A 23,880-nucleotide genomic window follows, 5' to 3' on the forward strand; every position below is an offset into this window, starting at 1 on the left:
CAATTTACTGAAGACACATTAAAAAACAGACAGAGTCATTGTCTACACAAAAAAAGAAGACAAAAGTAGTTATTTTCTCTGACGCTTTATTAAGGGTTATAGTTTCCCTGGCATACAGTTACAAATCTTTGCCGCATTTATTGAAAATTATACTTTTCGCTCCGTTTTTTGGAGTTCTACTTTTCCTAAGCACCAGCGATATAGTCGCTTTAGTAACATCTAGAAGATAAAGGTGTTTTTTCAAGCAAGCTGATATGGTTGTTTAGTAGTCCATATTTAACTTGCTTGGTAGAAGTGTCAAAACGAATTTAAAAAACTAATATACGAACTAGCCACAAATTATAATATATTTTTTTTAAACTTAACTTCGGAATTGTGTCGTTAAGCGTATGCCTTGAAGTGTCTACACAATAACCCTAGAAGAAGAAATCTTAAAATTTGGAATATAGATTTATCTTGGTCGCTATTGAATTGGTTAGTAAGGAGGTTTGTTAGGTAAGAATTTAAAATCAATAGGTCAAATTGTGCCATATAGTCTAAACATTCGGTATTTTGTTTTAATAAGGACATTAATATACACACATGTGTGCCACATTTGCAGTAAAAAGGTGAAGAATTTGCAAAAATAAATGTTAAACATTGTCAGATTCTATTCAGTCCATAGATACATAAGTTGTTAGTATTCTGCAGGTTAAAACCAATTGATTTGCGCTTAGTGATCTCCAAAATTATAATTAAATAGAAACATCCTTATCCAAATCGTTAAGTGTTTCATTGCATTCAAAAATTCTTAAGGATCTTTCGTGTGGAATAGTCTGTTAAATTGGTTTATTTTAATAATTATTTAAATACTTGTTTTATTTGGACCAATTTTCTTTATAACAACTCATTGTTTAACTATAACCCTTTTAAACGGTACCGCTCCTACCACTGGAAAATAATTATCCATGCGAATATGTTTCAATCAGGCGATGGCGGCTTTATCCAGATTTAATGCGGTCTACAAAGATTGAGATCTAGAATACGTAATTCAATTGAGAAAAATCAGAGATTGCCAAAAGCGTAGGAATATGAAATATGGACTCTAAGCTATTTTACAAAACTTAGATTTAAGATAGTAACGGTGAAAAAGTAAATAAATAGTGGTAGATTAGTGTCAAATTGGAGTAAAGTAAGTTATTAAAGGTTAACGGTATAATAATTAATTATACCATCTTAAATAAAAATCCAACAATTACCAGTCCTGTTATTAAATTAATAATATATTTATATCTGCTTAGGCTATTCAATAATTTTGAAGTTATACTTCTATACGCTCGTTCGACGTTGGAAATTTGTACGGGAGTAAATCGGCAAAATCATTACATATGTAAGATATAGGTAAGAGAGAGACAGAAGATATATTTTTTCTCTCTTTCTCTCTCGAGAATAAAAATGTTTCTTTTATAAATACATTTAATATTTATTAATATTATTATTATTTTTCCATTCTGTTCAGATTTGTCTTGAGGGTCGTTAGGCATGTTGAATTATAAACTAAAACTTGTAAATATCTCAAGAAAGTTCAAATGTGTACTTATATACACAAAAACAACAATTAAATTTTGTATCTGTCAATGTCAGACAAATTGACCGTTGTATCACGAAACAATATTTTTATTTTATTAATATTATTGTCATGGTAAATTAAATGTATGCGTAAGTAAGTTATGTATATTGTCATTTTTAAATACTTATGAATATTGCATTTTAATTTGTATTGTATTATTATGTTGAATTATGTTCCAGTGTATTGTAGTTTTATATTAATAACAAAATAAACAATGAATTTTACTGTAGAGTATGTGTAAAAAAAATTTTTGCACTCCTTTTTGAACTCCTTTCATACATATATGAAAATAAAAATATACATTTTCATCAAAATATTGATTCAATCCTTCATTTACTATACTCCTATTACAGGCCAAATGTTGTTTATATACAGCAAACGATGCACCATATACCTATATACCTAATTCTGTTTCTCTTTCTGTTAAATAAGTGAACCCAGCGTTCCCTTATTACACAATTTGTAATGTCTTAATGCCGACTTTATTATTATTTTATTCTGGATACCTATTTTAACTTGATTAAAATTCTTATGCTCTAATACAATTCTTTTTTTACATGAGTTTTAAATTCATCAATATTTCACGTTTTCTTATTTCTCACTCAGGTATCCAATTCTATTTACCTGCAACGGTTATACTTATAATATCATTTTTTTTATCCTTGTTATTTCTTGGTATAATAATTGTTTTCTTACGTTTTTTTTTATTTTCTTCTATTTTTTCTTTGGTATGTTTTTCATTTGTTTAAGGCCATTTTTTTGTTGTTCCATCATACTTTACACACAATAATTATTAAACAAACCGGTCCTTTACCTTTTTTGTACTTTATTTTCTATATAAAATGCTTTAAACATGTGAAACCATACTCGTAAAATAATATTTTTATTGTTATGAAATCTGAAAATCTGTACTAGTTTTACTGGTCTATTGTTTCTCTTGAAACTTTAAACGAAACATTTTCAATGCAGTCCACATCGACAAAATCAGACCCAAAGAGCGATCACTCTAAATTTACCTCTTTGAAGGCAAACTATTTTCTAAAAAACAGGCTGGTGAGTCTTCCAACAATAACGAGACAAAGACCAAAGTGCGACTGTTGCTGGGGAAAATAAATTTTTTGGATAGATGAACGGTCGGGTGCGCAAAGGGACGGCCAAATGAATTTTAGCCATCGAATTGGCATCGATATGAACTGCACAGTGGTCTAACGGAAGCGGCAGGGTGTGAAATTGGGGTTGCACAACGCCAGTAAAGTGTATCCCTGAAGCCGCCAACGGTCCGGCTTTATATATCGGATAAAGTACTATTCTGCCAGCGCAGCATCATATAAAAATAAATACCGGCTTATAGTGGACTTTGGGACATCGAATTATCCGAAAATACGATACAACAAAAATTACTGTGACATATCAGCGGCGCGACATCGGTTATTCCGTCGATATGTTTCCAAATGAACGAAAAATTAGAAAAAAATCTTAGAAAGTTAAATAATCTAATTTGATTTCATAAGTAAATCATTAAAAATAATAATTTTATTATTACAATAATACATTACTATAGTATTGATAATTGTGGCATTAGTGATAATAAAAATTGGTAATGAAACATGATTAAAAATGTAAACACAAATGGATTTTACGGGAAATATAAAATAAATTCAGATACCTTGATTCTGCTCTTTCCTCTTTGACTGTGACTGCGTCACGATCATCGAGCAAAAAGACAAAAGAGGGAATCTAATCGTTATGAAAAGGAGACCAAAAAAGTGGCCTCTGATGGCGAACATATCCGGAAATGCGAATGCGCCAAATTTAAATTTTCCGACACTTATTAACAGTAGCTATAAAATAGTTTTCAGAATGTGTCTTAGACGAGAAAATTTTAATTAAATATTAACGATAACAGTCTAAAATGTGAAACAATTGTTAAAAAACTTCAATATAAATAAGATTTCATGTGACAGTTGGGACAAATAATAACATAACCCAACTAAATTTGATTTCTTAAACAAGGAAAGACTCTCTTTCCTTGTTTAATTTGGCCTCTCAAGATGGCACTTCCAGTCTAACAATATTTTTGCCCCCACTACCTTTACATCCCTCTTTTGTCTTTTTGCTCAATGGTCACGATATACTGAGGCATTGGACACAAATAGGAACGATCAAACAAAATGCAACTCAAGATTAGAAGCAAATAGATAGATAATTGTGTAGAGAGCAAGGCACATGACAAGAGATAAAGAAAGCACTTATGGACGCTAGAAGGAAAAAATGAAAATGTATAAATAAACAAGATAATAATTATTGGAACCTATAATTTTACAACCATAAACGGCAAAAAAATGGAAACTGAGGAAAAATGGATAAATAGGGTCTACAAATACTTTACAGCGAGAACAACAACGAAAAGTGAACAAACATAAATTGAATAATAATTGATCCGGTACTATTCTCGAATTCAAGTCACTGAAATTAAAAACGAAGTAATAGTGTTTATACCGATTATCATCAATGATTGAACTACAAATAACTAGCCGTAAATACGAGAATGCCAGGGTAGTGGACGTATAATGGCCTTTGAAATGTGGGTATATCGTAGAATGATACACGTACCCTGGACAGTACACCGCACGAACATCTAAATATTAACAGAATTCTACACCAACACTAGGCTTACCACAATCATCAACCAAAATATATTAAGGTATTTTGAACGCATAGACAGAAGAAAGAAAAGTATGGAGAGATTAGTGTATAAAGGCAAAGTAGATGATAAAACAACCCAAGGAAGATCGTCATTCCGATGGTTAAACCAAATAAAGAGTGAATAGGGCCATAGAGTGAATATATATGAATTAATATCGTTAATATCGTCAAGAATAATATGCCTTGGAGTAAAGAGTGAAAGTGAAGAGATAGATAATATAAAGATACATATAATTCAGATATACGGACATATAGAGAAAACAGAAGCATAGCTAAATCCCCACTGAAGCGTTTGGTCAAGAGTGGACCGCTGAACTTTTTTATAAACAGCAGCTTAAGATAGAAGAAGATGCTTTAAAAACAAGATAACTTCTTTAAATGTATCTTATAAAAGCTAAGGCACTTACGCCCTTTTCTAATTTGCTTCTTTAAAATATTTTTTGATTATAGAAATTTACTTGTGCTTTCTTAGGATATATTTACCAATTCATGTTAAATATATGTGCCAAATATAGTTTTTGGCAGTAATTTTTTTATATCTTTATACTTTTTTTTGTTTTCTTAAAACTTTGTTTTTGCAGTTCCTTTTTAATTTCCACTCTTCAATTATTAATCATGAACTACAACTTTACGCTAATCACAAATTTTAAGAAATTACTTGAAATTTTGTCTAATTTATATCATTAGTTGAACATGCAATATATTTCATTTTTAAAACACTCAGTATTGGAGTAGTGTCCTTCTTGTCTAGTGGGTCCAGTTTGATTGTTACCGTTTTAGTTCCCTACAATGTTTGCAGACCCCTCGTCCGGCGTCCTCCAGTGCGCCGTCCTCAACCCGACGAAGTTGACTCAGTCGATGAGTCGAGTGCGTGCTCTAACAAAAGGCAACATAATGGACTCCTTTGCCGGAGCTTTAGCCACACAAAGCACTGGAATATTATGCAATACGTTATATATATAATGTCACCGCGGTTGATGAGATGATTATTATTTCAGAAGGTTGACCAACTTTGCGTGAAATGTCGATGTGCGTCTAGACCGTAGACGGTAAGATACGTTACTCAACAATTATATATCGGAACAAAATGATTTAAAGAAGTTGAGAATTATAAATCTTACTATTTTATTTGTATTTGATTTTTTAAATGAACTAATCTATTTATTTAATTATTGTCCGGATCATGCCCATTTCTCATCAATATAAAAGATTACATGACTAAAAAAGTAAAGGCAATAACAAATGTAATTATAAACATTACAACCCAAAATCATATACCTAATAAGTATAATAACGTATTTAAAATACTTAAATACTAAAAGTTAGTGTTTGAATAAAATTATCTATTTACATTTGTTTAAAGTACTTACACAACATTAGTCTTAGAAAGCATTTTTTCTTCTTGCTTCGTCAGAGCCTCAGGTAGATACAAATTCACACACAGAACAGTCAGCAAATGTCTCGGCTTATTTCCCACATTGGTTGGGTGTTATCTACTTTGATGGGCATGAACGAATCACTATTTAATAAAATCGTTTTCTGTCCTTTTGAGCTGTTAGAACATTTTAAATTTTTATAGTCCCATCCTCCGTTTAGATGCTCTTAACGACCGGAATACTTTGGTCAGAGACTCTGTGGACTATGATGTCGATGGCATCTGCATATCCAATAACTTCTCAGATTTGTAAAAGATAGTGTCACTTATAATAATCTAGAATTACTTTTTCTAGAGAAAGGTTAAATAAAAGACACAATAGCCAATTACTCTGTGTTTTTTGCAAAGGAATTATGTTAATAATAATAATAGTGAAGCCAACAATGGACTTAAAATTATGTGTTGGATTTGCCCAAGTTAAACGGTGTATGTGTTTGTGTTAAAACCATCCATTAGCGATTTTCAATGTTTGATGACATAAATGTAAGTCTCTCACCATTGCTATTGAAAGTCTCTTCTCATTGGGGGATGGGGATGTCTTTTCCAAAGCTGTTGGATTTTTGCCAGTTATACTGATTATGTCACCTAGCAGTACCATTTCTTTAGAGTGCCTTATTTGGTCCATAATGCTTGGTAATTCGTTAAAGAAATTACTTGTTTCTGCGTTAGACTCGTCAGTTTTTACATTTCTACGACTTCTAAGTCATAACCTTTTAATTTTATTACTAGTTGAACTATTCGCTCGTTAGTCTGATTCCAACTAGTGATAAATATCTTCATTATAATAAGTTCATTAGGGTAATAAATCCTGCTTTTGCTCTTATATATTTGAAAACTCCGCTGTATATGTGGATGTAATTGTTACGTTCGTTAATTCCTCTGCCCTTCTTTCTTAGTGTATGTAAGTGTAACAATGTCTACGTTGTGTTCCTTTAATTACTGTGTTACTTTTGTGCATTTACTAGTTACACTTCTCAACATTCCAGGTTCCAAAAATCATAGTCCTTTGTCGTTTGCATTGTTGATTTTTTTTTTGGGCTTTTGGAGCAATTTTTTGGGGTTAAGTTTTTTTTTAGATGACGAATTACAACCAAGCCGATCCATCCCTTATTTCTGAAAGATCAGGTATTTTTTCTCTTATTTTTCCTTGTTTGCTTCTTCTGCTCTATCGATCAGAAGAGATACGACTGTGTCTTCTGCTTTTAAAAGAGGTGTCCTTACAGGGTACTATTAACCGGCTCCAGCTAAACTTCGATTTTTTATGAGTTTGTTACTCGTTCCTATCCTTCTCTTACATGTTTTGCATGATGAGATCCCAGGCTTGGAATTCACAGCAGATTTAAGTTGTTACATTTATCATCATCAACCTGTAAGCGTCTATTGCTGAACAAAGGTCGTCTTCGGTTTTTTTCATCTGTCAGTACATCTGGTTGGTGAGCGTCTTCTGCTTCGTAATGCTTCTTGCCTTGTTCTTTACTCGACAATATGTTTTTTCCATCGGTTCCATCCATTTTAGCGACGCGATCTTTTTGATAGCATCTGTTTTTTTTTCTACGCTTTATTTCTTTGTTATTGTTAGTCCAATATCTAATATTCCTCGGCCAAGATTTCTTCTTTCTTACCAAGCCTTTTCTTTCCTTTATTCTTCCTTGCACTATGATGTGAAAAAGAGAGTACTTATCGTTTCGAATTATGTGGCCCAGATACGATGTGTTACTTAGTTTAATTGTGTTCATAAGCTTTCCGCCATGTCTAATTAGTCACTTCTTCGTTTAATACTTTTGCAGTCCAAGGAATTTTAAGAACTAACTGACAATATTAAACAGGGAGATTTTCTGAGTCCTCTATTGTTTAACCCAATTATGGATAAAATAATAAAAAATAAAAACTAAAAAAAAGCTACTTAATCTGAGAAAAACAACTTAAAATAATCTGCTATGCCGACAACGCAATACTATTTTTTCAAAGTGTAGATGATTTACAACGTATGCAGCACCAACTTTCTGGCGGTTATATTACAACTGAAAGACACAAGATGGACCAGAAAACTAATTGACTGGCGCCCACGAGAAGACAAACGCAGCAGAGGACGACCATCAACAGACTGGATGGACGAGATTAGACGAATATCCAAGAAATTGTAACAAGAAGCACAGAGCCATAAAGAGTGGCGAAAAATGGGAGAGACCTATGTCCAGTAGTGGACAGAAGAGGTTGCATGATGATATTACAACTGCCAGAAAATTTAACCCGTTAATTTCCCCAAAAAAGACAAAATGCATGCTTATAACAGCAAATTTAATAGGATTTAAATTGGGGCTGAAAGGTGGTCAGACAATAGAGCAAGTGATAAAGTCACTTTATCTAAGAATCACATTATCTAGCTACAGAAAGCTCGAAACAGAACTGAAAGATATAGTTAATAGAAAAAACAGGACCGCAGGCTACCTGAATGAAACAATATGGAGAAATAAATATATCGGGAAAGAAATGAAAGGCAGAATTTACAAAACAGTCATCAGACCAATAATGACATACGCGACAGAAACACGACCTGACACAGCGAGGACAAAAAGGATGTTAGAAACAGCTGAGATAAAAACACTTAGAAGAATCGATGGTAAAACACCATGGACAGAGATAAAAGTACAGATATACAACTTAAATGCAAGGTGGAAAACATCTATGACTGTTTAAGCAATAGAAGAGGAGAATGGAATGATTATATAAGCTAAATGACAGCATATACCGATCAGTAGGAAGGCCACGACAACGATGAAATGACAACTGGAGGTAAATTGAAAAACGGACAGAGTCATGTCTACATAAAAACAAGCACAAAAAAAAGAAAGAAGAAGAAGAGAAATTTTAAGAATACTCCTATATAGCCGCATTTTAAATGCCTCCAATTTTTTTATCGATTGGGTTCAGAACCCAAGCTTCTACCCTATATAGCGGTTGCGACCGTACATAACATTCAATGAACCTCAATCTGATAATGATACTTAATTTGCAGATATTATTTTGTAAATATTGACTTTTAGTTTATATATATTCTTTTCGAGCTTTTTTAATTTTGACCTTTTTCTCCTCATCTTGATCTGACGTAATCGTGAGTTTACAACTCGATGGCTTGGTTCCAAATGTGGCTAACTACAATTTTTCCATTTTTGGGCTATTTACACAGTACACCGCATAATTACTTTAAGTTTTGTTCCAAATGTGGCGAATTGCATTAATTTTAAAATTGGCGCCAGAATTAATAAAACCATTAGTATCTATGTACACAATGAACGTAGTTCGCAATTCCATAAGTAGCTAATAACACATAGCCACCTTTGGAAGGGACATCTTTCGATGTATGTGAAGTTAGCGCCATTTGTTTTATTATAACCTATAATTAAATTTAATTAATATTATCAGTGTTTGTTGTAATTACAAGCATACCGAGTTTATAGAGTATCTACTTATTTCAGGTATATTTTAGTGTTTGTTAGTGTTGTTGTAAAATGAGTTCCAGAGCGGAAAAAATATTAAATTTAGGACTAAAAGCGGATTTAAGTAATAATGAAACATCTGTTCCGAATCGGTCAATTTACGTCGATGCAATTGTCCATCATGCTGAAGGTAAATTGATATTAAGAATACTATCCTTTAACATTTTTATGAGTAATAGCACACGTATTTAGACTGAATAATTTTTCAAAATAAGTTGAAACCGTTTTATTTTTACGATAAATTTCTACACCGACGTACCTTTTATGGTTCCTATTTTTATGTTGCTTTAGCCAGTTTAATTAAAGAAACGCATAAGGGAAATATAGAGAAGAATGAATTGAATATGAACACCCAAATAATTTAAAATAATTTACCATGCTACAAATAAAAAATTCTAATTCAAAGAAAATAAAAAGTGTCGTAAATGGTTTTCAAATTATTTTGAATAATTTTTGATTGTCTATGGTGAAAATGGGGATTCAGCATTAACTGTTAATACTTTTGTTGTTCTAGACCAACGTAAAGAACAACCTAGGAAGGAGGTAACTGATTCTGACTCTGACTACTCTGATCGTGATATGGATTATATACCTAACAATGAGGATACGCAGAACTCATTTTCGGGTAGGTAATATTGTTCAGTTAAAAAATGAAACTAAAATACCTGTCGATATTTTAGGAAGTGACGACATCCTGAATAATGAAAATAGTAATATTGAGAATATTAACGAAATTATTTCTAATTCCCAAGCGATTAAGACCAATATTGACAGAGAACGAAAAAACCCGAAACGAAGACAACCAAAACTTTGGAAAAAAAAACATTCGCAAAATGGAAAAAAACTGTGGAAACCCGTATATTAGTAGCAAGGGTAACTACGTACCAGGAAAATCAATGGGTAAACCTTGCAATGACAGTTGTAGGTAATGTATATATTACTATTTTTACAAATTTAATCTTCATATTTTACAATTTTAGGCTCAAATGCAATGCAAAAATAGACAAGGAACAGCGACTTCTTATTTTTACATCTTACTGGAAACTTGGAAGCATTGATAGACAACGTGATTTTATAAATAGTTTAGTAGAAGTTGGAGATTGCAAAAGAAGGATCGTAACAGAGGAAAATTCAAGACGATCAAGAACTTTAAACTTTCATTTTATGATTGAAAATATTCGTCAAAGAGTATGTAAGACAATGTTTTTACAAACTCTAGGCATAAAAAAAGGAGTACTAAATTTTGCAATTAAAAAACGTTTCCCCAATAGTACTACTACTGAACATGATAGAAGGGGCGGCCATGGAACATCAAAAATATCCGATGAATCACTAACATTTTTGAAAGAACATATCAAAAAGTTTCCCACCATGGCATCTCATTATTGCCGCAAAGACTCAAAAAGATTTTACTTAGATCCAAAATTGAATATTTCTACCATGTTCAAACTTTATCAATCAGAGTGCATGGAAAACAATAAAACTTGTCTCAAAGAATCATACTACCGACAAGTATTTAATAATCATTTTTATTTATCTTTTCACACACCAAAGAAAGACCAGTGTGTGACATGTACTACTTATGAAAAAGCAAATCCTACAGACAAGACCACGCTACAGCAGAATTACGATTGCCACATACAATTAAAGAACAGAGCAAGAGATGAAAAAAATTCTGATAAAATCGCCGCTGCGTTAAATGATTCAACCATACACTCCTGTAATTTTGACCTGCAACAGGTCCTGTATGTTCCAACAGATCCGACAAATTCGGTTCTATTTTATAAAACCAAACTTGCTACTTATAATTTTACGATTTTCAATACTGGAAATAATACTGGTAAGGGTTTCATGTGGACTGAGGTTCAGGGTGGACGTGGGCCCTCAGAAGTAGCGTCTTGCTTGTTTCACCATCTTAGGAGCCCCCCCCAAATAATTAAAAGTGTTAGACTATTCAGTGACACTTGCGGTGGTCAGAACAAAAATCAGTTTGTTGCTACCATGTTTCTGTATGCTGTTCAGGCTTTACCTATTGAAGTAATCGATCAAAAATTTCTTGTCTCTGGTCACAGTCAAATGGAAAGCGACTCAATGCATGCTAGAATAGAAACCGTGGCCAAAAATGTCCCCGTATACTTGCCGCATGAATGGGTAACTATTGCAAAGAACGCAAAACGAAATGCTCCAAAATATGAAGTTTATACAACACCTGAACTTACCTTTATTGATTGGAAACCCCTTGCAAAACTTATAATGGTTAATCGAAACAAAGCTGAAGATGGAACTGTGATTAATTGGCGTGACATTAAGTGGATTCGTTATGAAAAAGCTAATCCTTTTGTAATGCAGGTTAAAACCCATTTAGATGAAAAAATATTTCACAAAATATTGATTGTTCCCCGTAAAGGTCGAAGAGTTACAATGTCCACCATGGAAAAATGTTTAAAACCTTTGTATCAAGAAAAAAGAAAAATATCGGCTGCAAAACTAAAAAACTTAAAAGAAATTAGTAGTGCCGCAAATTTTCCCGACGATTGCAGAACCTTTTATAGAGAGCTAATTGGAGATCCGAATATTGAGGAAGAGACGGTATTACCCGATATAAATGACCAGGAAGAAGAAGATTTTTTTTGAAATATTTATTTTACAAGAAGTTTACGCCGTTGTTTATTTATTAGATATTTCTATAAAGTTTATAGTAGTTTCAATATTGTAGAAAACCAGTATTCATTTTTCAATTTAAAATAAAGTTAAGTTCCAAATGTAGCTACGTGCATTTTATTTCGCAAAACCCTCCCCAGACGAATAATTTAAAGAACTACTTATTATTATTGTATCTAAAGTGTTTGTCAGTATGATAACCTAATATTTTATAAGGAAACAATAATTCTATTTGAAAGACCTGATTTGATCAACAGGGTTAAACTTAAAATTTCGTTTAACCGAAAACGACGATTTTGTAGTTAGCCACTGTTGGAACCAAGCCATCGAACTGCTCTGAGGTATTTATTGTGTGTTATTTATACGTGTCAACCTTTCTAACGGTTTACCCTCCAATGTCAGATGTATGTTGTCAACAGGGGTTTTTAAGATCACCATGTATTTGGTTTTATCTATATTTATTGTTAGTCTTATCTTTTTGGTTTCTTTGTTAATGGTTTCTATAGGAATTTTTATGTAGACAATTTTATATCTTCTATATTTTCTGCCATGATTGCGGTAACGTCTGCAATTCTTATGTTATTATTGATACTCGCTCTAATCCTTACACTTTGAGCTCTTTTCCATAGTGCCTCCTGAAATATTAGTTTAGAGTACACAATAAATATTTGTGGTCGCAGCACACATCCCTGTCTGACTCCTCTTTGATTTTCCACTTGGTTTGTCTCACTATCTTTCACCCATACGACTGCTGTTTAATTGTAATATAGATTTTTGATTAAATTAATATTCTCGAGATCTTGGTGTATGCGTTTCAATGCATACATGAGTTTACCATGTGGAACTCATTGAAATGCTTTTTGAAAATCTATATAACATAATATGTTTTTATTATATTCTCTTATTGATATTCTCTACTATTCCATTAGATTGTATTAAATAAAAAATTAAAAATATTTCAATGATAATAAATAGGTATATCATTTTCTGCACGTTTATTTGTGTCATGATTAACTAAGCCATTGGCTCTTCTAGTATTGTCTAAAGTACGACTGTTCTACTTCTAATTATTACTATTTTTTAAAAGTTATACCATTTTACAAAGGTTAGCGTCTATTTGGCTGCTCATCCCTTCTGTCAGCTAACATGCACTCGAATGTTTATAAAATTCTTTGTTTCTTTCTCGTTATATTATCAAGACCCCTTTATAATAGATCACGCACAAAACTTTCGCTATAAACAGAGACCCTCGTCCTTTGTGTGTCCTGCTGATGAACAAATAAACCGAAATCTGGGGAAAAAGTCGAACCGCTAATTCTTTTATATTATCCATGGGATTATCGTGATACTTACTTTTGGAAATTTAATTACATAGTAGATTAGCACGTACAGCCTATAACAAGATTACGTGATTGTTATATATGTTCGGGGGTTATACCCCCGACTTAGATCTATTACTACCATCCAACGCGGTTGCCATACTGTAGATTTTTTCCTAAAAAAATTTTTGTTACTTAATACGACCAAACCGATAACAATTTGTCATTAAACAATTTATTTAATAATTATTCTTTTTCTTACAGTTCTTTCGCCTATGGTAATTTTAAGATCATTTTGGTAATTTTAACTTTATTCGCAGCTGTCCTAGATAACTGAGTGGAATGTATATTAAATCTCTTAAATTTTTAAGCTAAAAAATTCTTCTTTATATAACCAAATTACTCCAGTTTTCTTTTTTTTTTTATTTAAAACACTTATACCACATCAACCACGCAGGGTTATTAGTGGGATGACAAACACAATAGTTTTAATACGATTATGTATATTAAATAGAATAATACAATTTTATATCTTTTAAATAACTTAATACATTTAAATTTTTATCTGTCAAGATGGATTTGAGGTCGTCTGGAATTCCATGAATTCTTCTTTGATTTTGGAAACATGGACAGTCAAGCAGGAAGTGTTTCACTGTCAATGAAGTGGAGTAGTTATTGAAAATTGGTGGTGGATCTTTACTGATTAAAAATTTGTCTGTGACGGCAGTGTGACCAATTCTTAAACGGTTTATAATTACTTGATATCGTCTACTTGTGGGGTTATTCAAAGAGCTGTTCACCTTTGGGCATATTGGGTTTAATTTGGTTACTGAATTTTCCCAGTAATTTTGCCAAATGTTATTGCAATGATCTTTAATTAAATGTTTTATGTCACAATAAGGATATTTTGTCATTTTTGTAGTATTATATTATATTATTGTATTATTTTGTAGTATTATAAGCACAAATAGTTTTGAATTATTGGTCAAATTATGCCATTATTCGATTAATGAAGAATCTCCTCCAGGAAGTAAGCTGTATAAAGATGAACCTCTAGTTGATATTCTAAATGGAAATTTTAAAATCTGAATGAAACCTGACGAAAACATATACCTGACGAAATTATTTTCCTTTGGAAGAAGGTTATTTCGTCAATATATAAACAGGAATAAACACAAGTGTGGTATTAAAGTTTTCAACTTATCTCTCAACACTAGATAACACTAAAAGTATTTCAGTGACCAACAAAATATTTCTCAAATTTATGGGTTGCTAGTAAATGGCCGTACACCGTTCGCTGATAAGTGGTATAATAGCTTTGGTTTAGCTAAAGCACTAATTGCAAATAATACACATTTGTTCGGTACTTTATAAAGAAAAAACACACTGTACAGAAAAACACTGTTTTTTTAAACAACATTCAAACCAACAAACACGTTGAGATCTATTTTGTCCAAAACCAAACCTAACAATGAACAAGAAAGGACAAGGAATTGCATTTATAACATACCTTGTGAATGCGATCAGTTTTATTTAGGTGAAACATCAAGGCCATTAAATATTAGAATAAGTGAACATCAATCCTATATTAAAAATAGAGAATTTGATAGATCTCAAATATGTAAACACGCATGGGATAATGAACATAGGGTTCAATGGAATGATTCAAAAGAAACGGATGGTAAAAAGAGAAAAATCAAAGAAGCGGCTCTAATTATGCTAAATGAGACCAATTGTGTCGCGAATTCCTCGGCAGAATGTAGTAGGATCTGGTTACCCATATTGAAAGAGAAAGTTATTAAAAGGAAAATACAAGTATTGGTAAGTCAGTAACATATAGAGAATACATCATTTATGTTTTTTAAATAACAAACATATAAAATCGGAATTTGGTGTTTATTGAAGGTAGACTAAATGCACCATCAAATACTTACCATGTCGGGATAGTATTATGAGGGTTTTTCCTGGTTTTTCTCTCATAATTTACTATGGAATCACTAACAGGAGAATTTTACTGTCATCATGGCATGTATTTGTCTTTTTAAAGACGAATTACATGTTATGATCTTTTCTGACGGATATTCTCAAGTTAAAGTTGATTTCATGTAATCGAATGAACTATTTAATAAGTAAAGTCGTCCCAGAACCGCAACTCAACAATATTGGCAATATCATGTTAAAGTCGTCCACTTTAAAATGTATAATGTATGTCTGAATTGTCAATATAGATGAGTCAGATAAAATTAAATTATTTGAAGAATTTTTTCACCAAGTAACAAAAAACAAAACTTGTTTAATTTACCAATGTTTGTATTTTGAGAACGATTTCCGAAGTGGAAATTAAAACGTCAATAAACGTATTTTAACCTTTAATTGTGGCTTATTCCCATTTAACTAGTAATTAATTTAATTTATGATCTTAAAATCTTATTGATACCAAAAATTCCGATAATTTTAATTTGAAATTATCTTTAAAGAATCGTACTAAAACTTTAGAGCGTATCTTATAACAGTCATAAACAAGTTATGACCACATTAGCAACAAACAATATATTAGCAACGAACAAGAGAAGTATGACAACGCAGCATCTACCCCACATACGGGGTTAACGTTAGTAGACACTAATGAATAGCCCTAACTTGATGAGCTCAAATCTAACGGGCGACGCAAAACGGTGCACATTAATCAGTATAGCCTTGACTTTGTTCGCAACACAACAAATTTCATTAGAAGTTGCCGGCGATGGTGAAGGCGGCAGCGCCGCTGCCCTATCTCAATTTTAGCTGTACACCAGCCGCCACCTTTGCCGAATAAAATTCAATGAATAATTTTGCTGTTACGCGTGCAATTGCATTTTGTTCTCTTGATTAATTGGTATCGGAAAAGAAGATTGGATTTACCTTTTAGTCAGCGGCGTAGTCGTGCACTTTAAACCATTTTTCAACCATTTTTTTGCTTCCGATATTAACTTCCTTCCCTCTTTTGCCTTAATTATTTAATTCTTTACTCTTTAATATTTGCATACCATCTCTTAAGCTTTTTGATAACGACATCAAGTAAGAGGACATAAAATGATCATACTACTTGATTCTATGTAGTTACAGTTTAAACCAGAGTAATGCGTGCGAGCTAATGTCTACTTTAGCTTCTTGGTTCAACATTATTTAAGAAAACTAAATAGTACCAAAATACTTGATATAGTGTTGTATTGAGTTTTAGAATAGAGCAGTTCTATATCACCGAATAAAATTAAAAACACCAGGGGGTAAACTTAAAAACGGTAAACTAAATGTAAAACTAATTCATTTTAGTTAACACCAGTTTTAATCATAGAAATAAATTAAGAAATCTTACATGTAATTCTTAATTAAGAATTACATGTAAGAAATCTTAAAAATTGGCTTATGAGACCCTAGGCAAAAAAAAGAAAAATAAGACGCAAGAAGGAATTACGATATAATCAACAATAATACTCCAGTTGTCAGAAACGAAAATGCCACTGAACCTCTAAAAATTATACGAACGAGCTGAATTTTGCTGAGAATGTCAATTTTGAGACCCAAAAAAATATGCATAAAAGTTTATCAGCTTTATACCTACTACCCAGCGACTTCCCCTTTAAAATCTCCATCGTATTGGGAGGGGAATGGAAAAACTCGGTTTACCAAAAATCTGTCCGCCGTAGAAGAAAAAATGTTTTAAATAAAATATGTAGTTAAAAAAATTTTGAACAAAAATGTTTATTAGCACTTTTTATGTAGATTGAATGATTTTGAACGACATTCTCACCAAAAATTCAGCTTAATAGACTGGACTATGTAGATACTAAAGGTGAAAATGAGATAAAAGCTAAGTTTGTTGGATTTCATGGATTTTTGTAAAAATTAGTATACCAGCTCATCTGAACCTCCACTCTAAACGTTATATTGTGTCGATGGAAGCTTTTTGCTATGTGAGAATAAAAACTAGGCTTTTATAAAAATAAGTTAAAAAAGTCCAGATTTACGTATTTTAAACATTCAATTCATATTCAAAAATATTTGACAAAATTCCGTTTAAGTTTTAAATATAATAAATTCTTTAGAAGCACCTCTTCATTTTGAAAAAAATGGGAAAAAGATTTAAACAGCTTAAAAGAACCTATTGGTGTATTCGCAATGTTGCAACATACTCAGTAAACTTGAGTTTTCAAGAAGTAGGCTCAGGACACTGCATACATTTGACTCGAAGGAACCGTTGCTTAGTCCTGGTAGTTTATGAGCACAGTCGTTTATAGAGGTGATAAATACGTAAAACATAGACATAAAACATTATTAAAGGAAAAAATAATGGTGGCCACTGCTTTTATGTATTTGAATCCCAAAAAAAACAGAAACGGAATGCTCATGATATAAATATCAAACAGAAATAAAAATATTACCAATATAGATGCTGATAAATAATAAATAAATCTTACAAAGATGTAAGAAAAGCACAAACAACATAATAAAAAATGTTAAAATTCACTCTATAAAAAGTAGAGTTAAAGTAGCAAATATCATATACAAATTCTGGTACGTACATTACAAACATAAAAAAGGTTTTAACTTACTCTAAGTTTTCTTGCTTCTAACTTCTTAATGCGTTACTTAACTGTATATCGAAATAAAAATACAAAAAAGAGGTAGGAAAAGTAGATAAAAGTAACAAAAAAAATGAGTGTATATGTAATCTATGTATTTCGATTTCATTATGAGTTGTTTCAATGTTATCTTCCTCCCATTGTAATTTTTTTATAGTATTCTCTTTCTGCGACGAATCTGTGCTTCATTCTGGGCCTTCTTAAGAAAATTCTTATTATATTTTCTCCATCATTTTAAGTTCTCCTTGGTGTTTATTAGGATATATTTTTCTATAAAAGTGTCATAGTATCAAGATATGTTTATTTTGACATTCTTATCTTTTTAATCTCCTTTATCAAATATTCTGTATTTATGATTAGCTTTGTTCTTGATTTGTGTACCCTCTTTCAATATATTCAATTTGTTTTCATATGCGTAAATCGAGGAGGCAGCTTTTTATTTTAATCATTTTTTAAACTGTTTGTCCTTTGTCTCGTGTTGAGTAAATGTATTAGTTAATGTTCAGAACATTCATTATATATTGTTTGATAGCCTATTTTTGACGAAATCCCCCTGAAGATGCTCTAGGAGTGAAAGTACTTGGGCAAGATTTAATAAAATCTGTGCTCGATATCTGCCTTTTATTTGGTTAAGATTCTAATTCTTACTAATTTTTTAAGCTCGAAATTAAAGCTGTTAATAGTTACATATACCTTAAACATGTGGCAAAAATAAGCAGAAATAATCAAACCACTAAGCTGCTAAGAATAATAACTTCTATAGAGTGGTCAATATACGGAAGACTGAGTGATATCTTTAAAGGTAATGCACCTGCTTAGAGCAGCCTAATTACTTAGCTGAAAAGCTGAAGGGTACACGTAAACTTATCACCAATTAACAAAAAAAACATTGTATATAGTACAAACTCATCACCGTCATAAAACTAGGGATTTTAAAATAGACTTCAGGAGATTGGAAAACTTATCACTGGCCTACTTGCACCCTGTGGCAGGTATAGATCATAAAACCCTTGCAAACTGCTAAGACTTGGCAATTAGACAGAATAAATCTAAAATAGATGTATTAAATATAAAAGCAATTCATTGGGTTTTATTTCGGATTCCACAAAATTCTATTGATAGCTACCTAAAACTATGCGAAAAAAAATTTCTCTTCACTTGCCCTGGTGGAAAGGGCGTCTTCTGATTAAACAAAAAAAATCAGCTTAATTAAGCTCTTTAAGTCAACGATACAAGATATTACTTTGTTGCTTTAAGTAGATTACCCTTTCTGATATTACATTGTGAGATTTCTAATTAAATTGTTAAAATCACATTCTCACAGTTTTAGATTTTAGGTAGATCATTCTAAAACATTGAATATCATTGAAAAAGTATGCCAGATATCACGTTGACTTATCACCTATCGATGTGACGAAAAAGAGTTTTGGTTTTTTTTTTATTTTGTCAGTTTTACATCAGACACCATTTAATTAAGTTTGATTGTTGGTTAACTTTTTTTGTTGTGTAATTTCAATAAGAATAAGAAAATTAATATTTCCAAAACTGTTAGATACAAACCACACTATGTATATAAAATATTTATGTTACTTATGCATTGTGCATTTGAGAAAAGAACGGTAATAATAATAAGTGCGAATCAGTTTAATATTGAAGATGGCGGTCTATTAAAAACAACCTATATCATGCCATATACAACATCTTGTATACCCAAAAATATTTTTTCTTTGATTCTACAGAACTTCGCTAGTTTTTTTTACTTGCCACAATTTCCATGTTTCGTAAACGGTGGTAGAGTGAAACACCCTGCATATAGCTCTTGCTAGATATTTTTGATAAAAATTCAGGAGGAATAAAGTGCCAGGATTGAAAAATCATTTAGTATAAATAACTACTTTCTATGTAAAATTGCAATTGTACTTATAATAAGTTTAGCAATACCAGTTGAAGATTCAAATATTTTTTTGACTTAACCATGAATGGATCGTTTTTTATAATTCAATAAAGTAATTTTTCACATGAAACATAAAAATATGCAAAGAACTTATTAAAATTTTAAAACTGAAGATTTTATTTTATGAAATAAAGTCCAGTTGTCTGAAATGACCAGTATGTGTTTATATTTTTATAATTATTTTAGTTGCGAAAAATATTCTGCACTGCGACTTGAGACACAATCACTTAAGCGAACTTCGAAAACTAAGCCGTCAAGTCATCAGCAAATCCTGCAAGATGAAAGCTCAAGAGGACTTATTGGAGAGGCCATCAAAAATCATTCACCAAAAGATTACAACTTCTTCTTTCAAAGTACACCTGACAAAATAGACATCGCTCATATTCCTCCGAATATAAGAGATGTTCATTGTTGCTCGTTTTCCTTTTATGCCACCTGTACCGAAGACAATGGAGGAGCGCATCAAGCAATCCGACAGATAAATCTAAATACGGACCGCGATAATGTTTTGTGTTGCATAACGATTCGCAACAAAATATTATTATTGTTGGCGAAAGCAGAGGGATTTAACGTGGATGATACATTTCAATATGCTCAAAATTTTCTTGCAATTATTTATCATCCATAGCTTATTAAATGGGCATTACGTGTCTCTTATATTCTGTGTCCTTCCCGAGAAAAGCATAGAAACGTACGTCATGGTACTTACAAAATTAATTCGTTGCTTCGAAGAAGTTGGTGTCGTCTTAAGTCCATCATGACTTGTGGCTGATTTTGAAACTTCGATTCACAAGGCAGTAATTACCGTTTGGCCATCTGCGAAGCGAATTGGGTGTTTATTTCACTTGACTTAAAGTTGGTTTTGCAAAATCCAAAAACTTGGTTTTGTAACCACTTAGATTGAGGGGAGATTCCAACGGCAAGTGTCTGCACCACTTATTTGGCTTGCCATTTTTGGACCCAGAGCGAGTCGGCGATAATTTTTTCAACGATTTTATGCGGATATCCCCAACCTCCCTTAATTTATGAAAATGGCCTCTTTGGGCATCCCAGTCTAGCCATATACATTTCACCACAAATCCAAGCGGATTCTTTCATTCTCATTTTTCCAACCGTTTTTAATAAATATTTTCATTATTAAGTTCATTATCGAAAACCTATGTAACTAAATTTTTAGATCTCAAAACCATTTAGATTGGCAGACACGTCTAAGAGACCACACCGTAAGAAACCCGATATTAATATCTATTTTAAAGCAATTGGCTTAAAATAATTTTTGAATTTAATAAATTACCAATTACCACCGAAAAGTGTAACAGGTAACAGTGATGAGTTTACGTATCTGCGGTGATGAGTTTACCTATCTCCAAAGGATGCCGGTGATCAGTTTACTATATCTCGGAGGGTCTAATAATTTTATGAGTGGCTATAAAGTGATGAGTTTGTACACGTCCAAGCTAAAGAGCCTTTAATTAATGTGTCTTGCCCGATTTTTAAATATAGGCAAGACACTTATTCTCACAGGGACATCTGCTTATAAATTACAAGTGACATAACGTAGTCTAATAAGATCATGGTTGGGTATAAAGTTGAGAGATAGGGTGGGAAACGAAAAAATTCGTAGAACAGGTACTATAGATAACAATATAAAACATATAGCAAAAATTTAATGGAAATACGTAGGATATATCGCTAGAGTGAAAGAGAATGGATGGGCTAAAAGAAGCTTGGGGTAAAGACAAGTGCGGATAGATGACACCAGAAACAAAGGGGATGTACCAAGTGAATTGAAATAGCGCAAGATAGATCTGAATAAAATATTTTAGAGACCGTCCATGTTCAATAGTGAACGCCTATTATTGGCTGATAATATACAACTTAATAGTGAATTTTTTAAATATATATTATTTAACTCATCCGAAATGATTTTCTATTAACATACTAATCATTTCATACAAAATTATTGCACAATTCATATCTCTCTCTTATACATTTTTCGGCACAGGGCTGTCTGGATATTGCCTTAATCATTCCGAAAAGAAATCACAACAACCTATTATACACGCTACTTTATTACGTTGCCGAATTAAGCGAAGCAGCAAGAAAAATATCTATATAAGTAATTCCTATGTCTTGTCGAATAATTTGGCCAAAAAGGAAGCTATTAGTTCGTTAATATCCCCTTAGGCTCTTCTGTAAGGGGAGATGAGCTACAAAACAATTAAATCTTAATAATATCTTTCTTCCCCTTGGTTTTTCGTACTGTATTAGATTAGAATCAGAACAAATTGCTATATTTGTGTAACGGAATGAAGTAGGGTACTTCGAAATATCTTAATAGAAAGTATAACTAAAATTGAATGGATCTTTTGTTGTAAGAATATCAGAGAGTACGTAAAGTTTCAGTTCATATCTACGTTATAAAACGAAACCGTAGTAATTTTAATTTTTGTTTTGTTTGTCAGTAGGTGCATAAATCTTTAATTGGAGTACATATATTTCTGTTTTTTCTAATTAAACTGATTTTTGTAACAAATATTTGGTTCTGGATGTTGTATTTATTTTTTATGTACGAATTTAGATTACAAAAACAAGGACAGGATTATAAAAAGAAGTTTTTCAGGCAAAGATATATGTTAAAAAAAAAAAAAAAAATATTAATATTTGGTGAGGACACTTTTTGTGGCACTTCGGGATAGGCACTTTATACAGGGTGATTTTTTGGGAGTTTTTTGGGAGATTAGATGTTTTAGAGAAACTTGATACAATTCATATCTGAAAATTTAGCATACAAGGTTTTAGATGCGCCCAATTATATTATTAATAAATATATGAAGCCCACCTACAACTTACAGCTATATCGGAAGTTAATTAAACCTTCCTTACCTTAAATATAATACATTATTACGGATTTGGATATAACAGTTATTAAAAATCCTCTTAATATAAGATTATACTATCTTATACCGAGTGATTTACGATATATGACCATTTTTATTTTGAATCAGCATCCGATTTGAGACCTTGTATATTTATCTGTAAAAAAAGGCTAGCATGACAAGTCACCCTGTTCGGTAAAGTAACTACGCCACCATTTTTACTTCATCTGGCAAAAAGTCATACAAACTAACATCAGTCGAATTTTTTATGCTCTTTATCGACCTAAAACGTTGTGGTCTAATAGCATCTCTAGATCTTGTATCGTGATCATGGACGTTGGAGTTTATGTTAAACTTACCTTTGTTGGCATGAATTTCAATCAGCGTCTCATATATATATATATATATATAGAGTGAAGGTAGTGGCATAATACCTAAATCCAGAAATAAAGGTTTACACTGTCCCCTATACTCTGCTCTCGCAAGTATCCTCACTACTCTTTTTTGTAGTTTAAAAATTCGATCTGCTTTAGAAAAATTACCCCTAACAGTTATTCCGTACTGTAAATGGCTATGAAATATTGTTCTGAAGCTATTTTCTTGTGGCATTTTAAATTAATTACTATTTAAATGGGAATAAGCCACAATTAAAGGTTAAAATACGTTTATTGACGTTTCAATTTCCACTTCGGATTTCCGAAGTGGAAATTGAAACGTCAATAAACGTATTTTAACCTTTAATTGTGGCTTATTTCCATTTAAATAGTAATTGGCTATGAAATAGTTGCAATCTATATGAGCACTCCAATACAAATTATCATCTAGAAAGATTCCTAATAGTTTAACACTATTTCTTGAGATATACTTCCAATCGGAACTAAAAATCAAATTCTTATTTTTCTCATCAGTTAGCATCAGCCCATTATGGTAAAAACCAGTTTTTAGCTTTCTGGGTATCACTATCTATTTAATTTTTAAATTATTCTGATTAATATCAGTATTTATGAGAGTTGTATCATCTGCGAAGCTAACACATTCTATAGGAAAAGACTAGTGAAATAAATCGTTCAGATAAATAAGAAACAAAGAGGCTGAATTAGTCTGAAATTTACATTTTTTAAAGATATCTATTTACGAATGTTGGCAACGAGTATATACATGAACAGCATTTATATTTTATCGACATATGTAACAACCA

This window comes from Diabrotica undecimpunctata, chromosome 7 (assembly GCF_040954645.1).
Source record: "Diabrotica undecimpunctata isolate CICGRU chromosome 7, icDiaUnde3, whole genome shotgun sequence".
Lineage (NCBI taxonomy): Eukaryota > Metazoa > Arthropoda > Insecta > Coleoptera > Chrysomelidae > Diabrotica > Diabrotica undecimpunctata.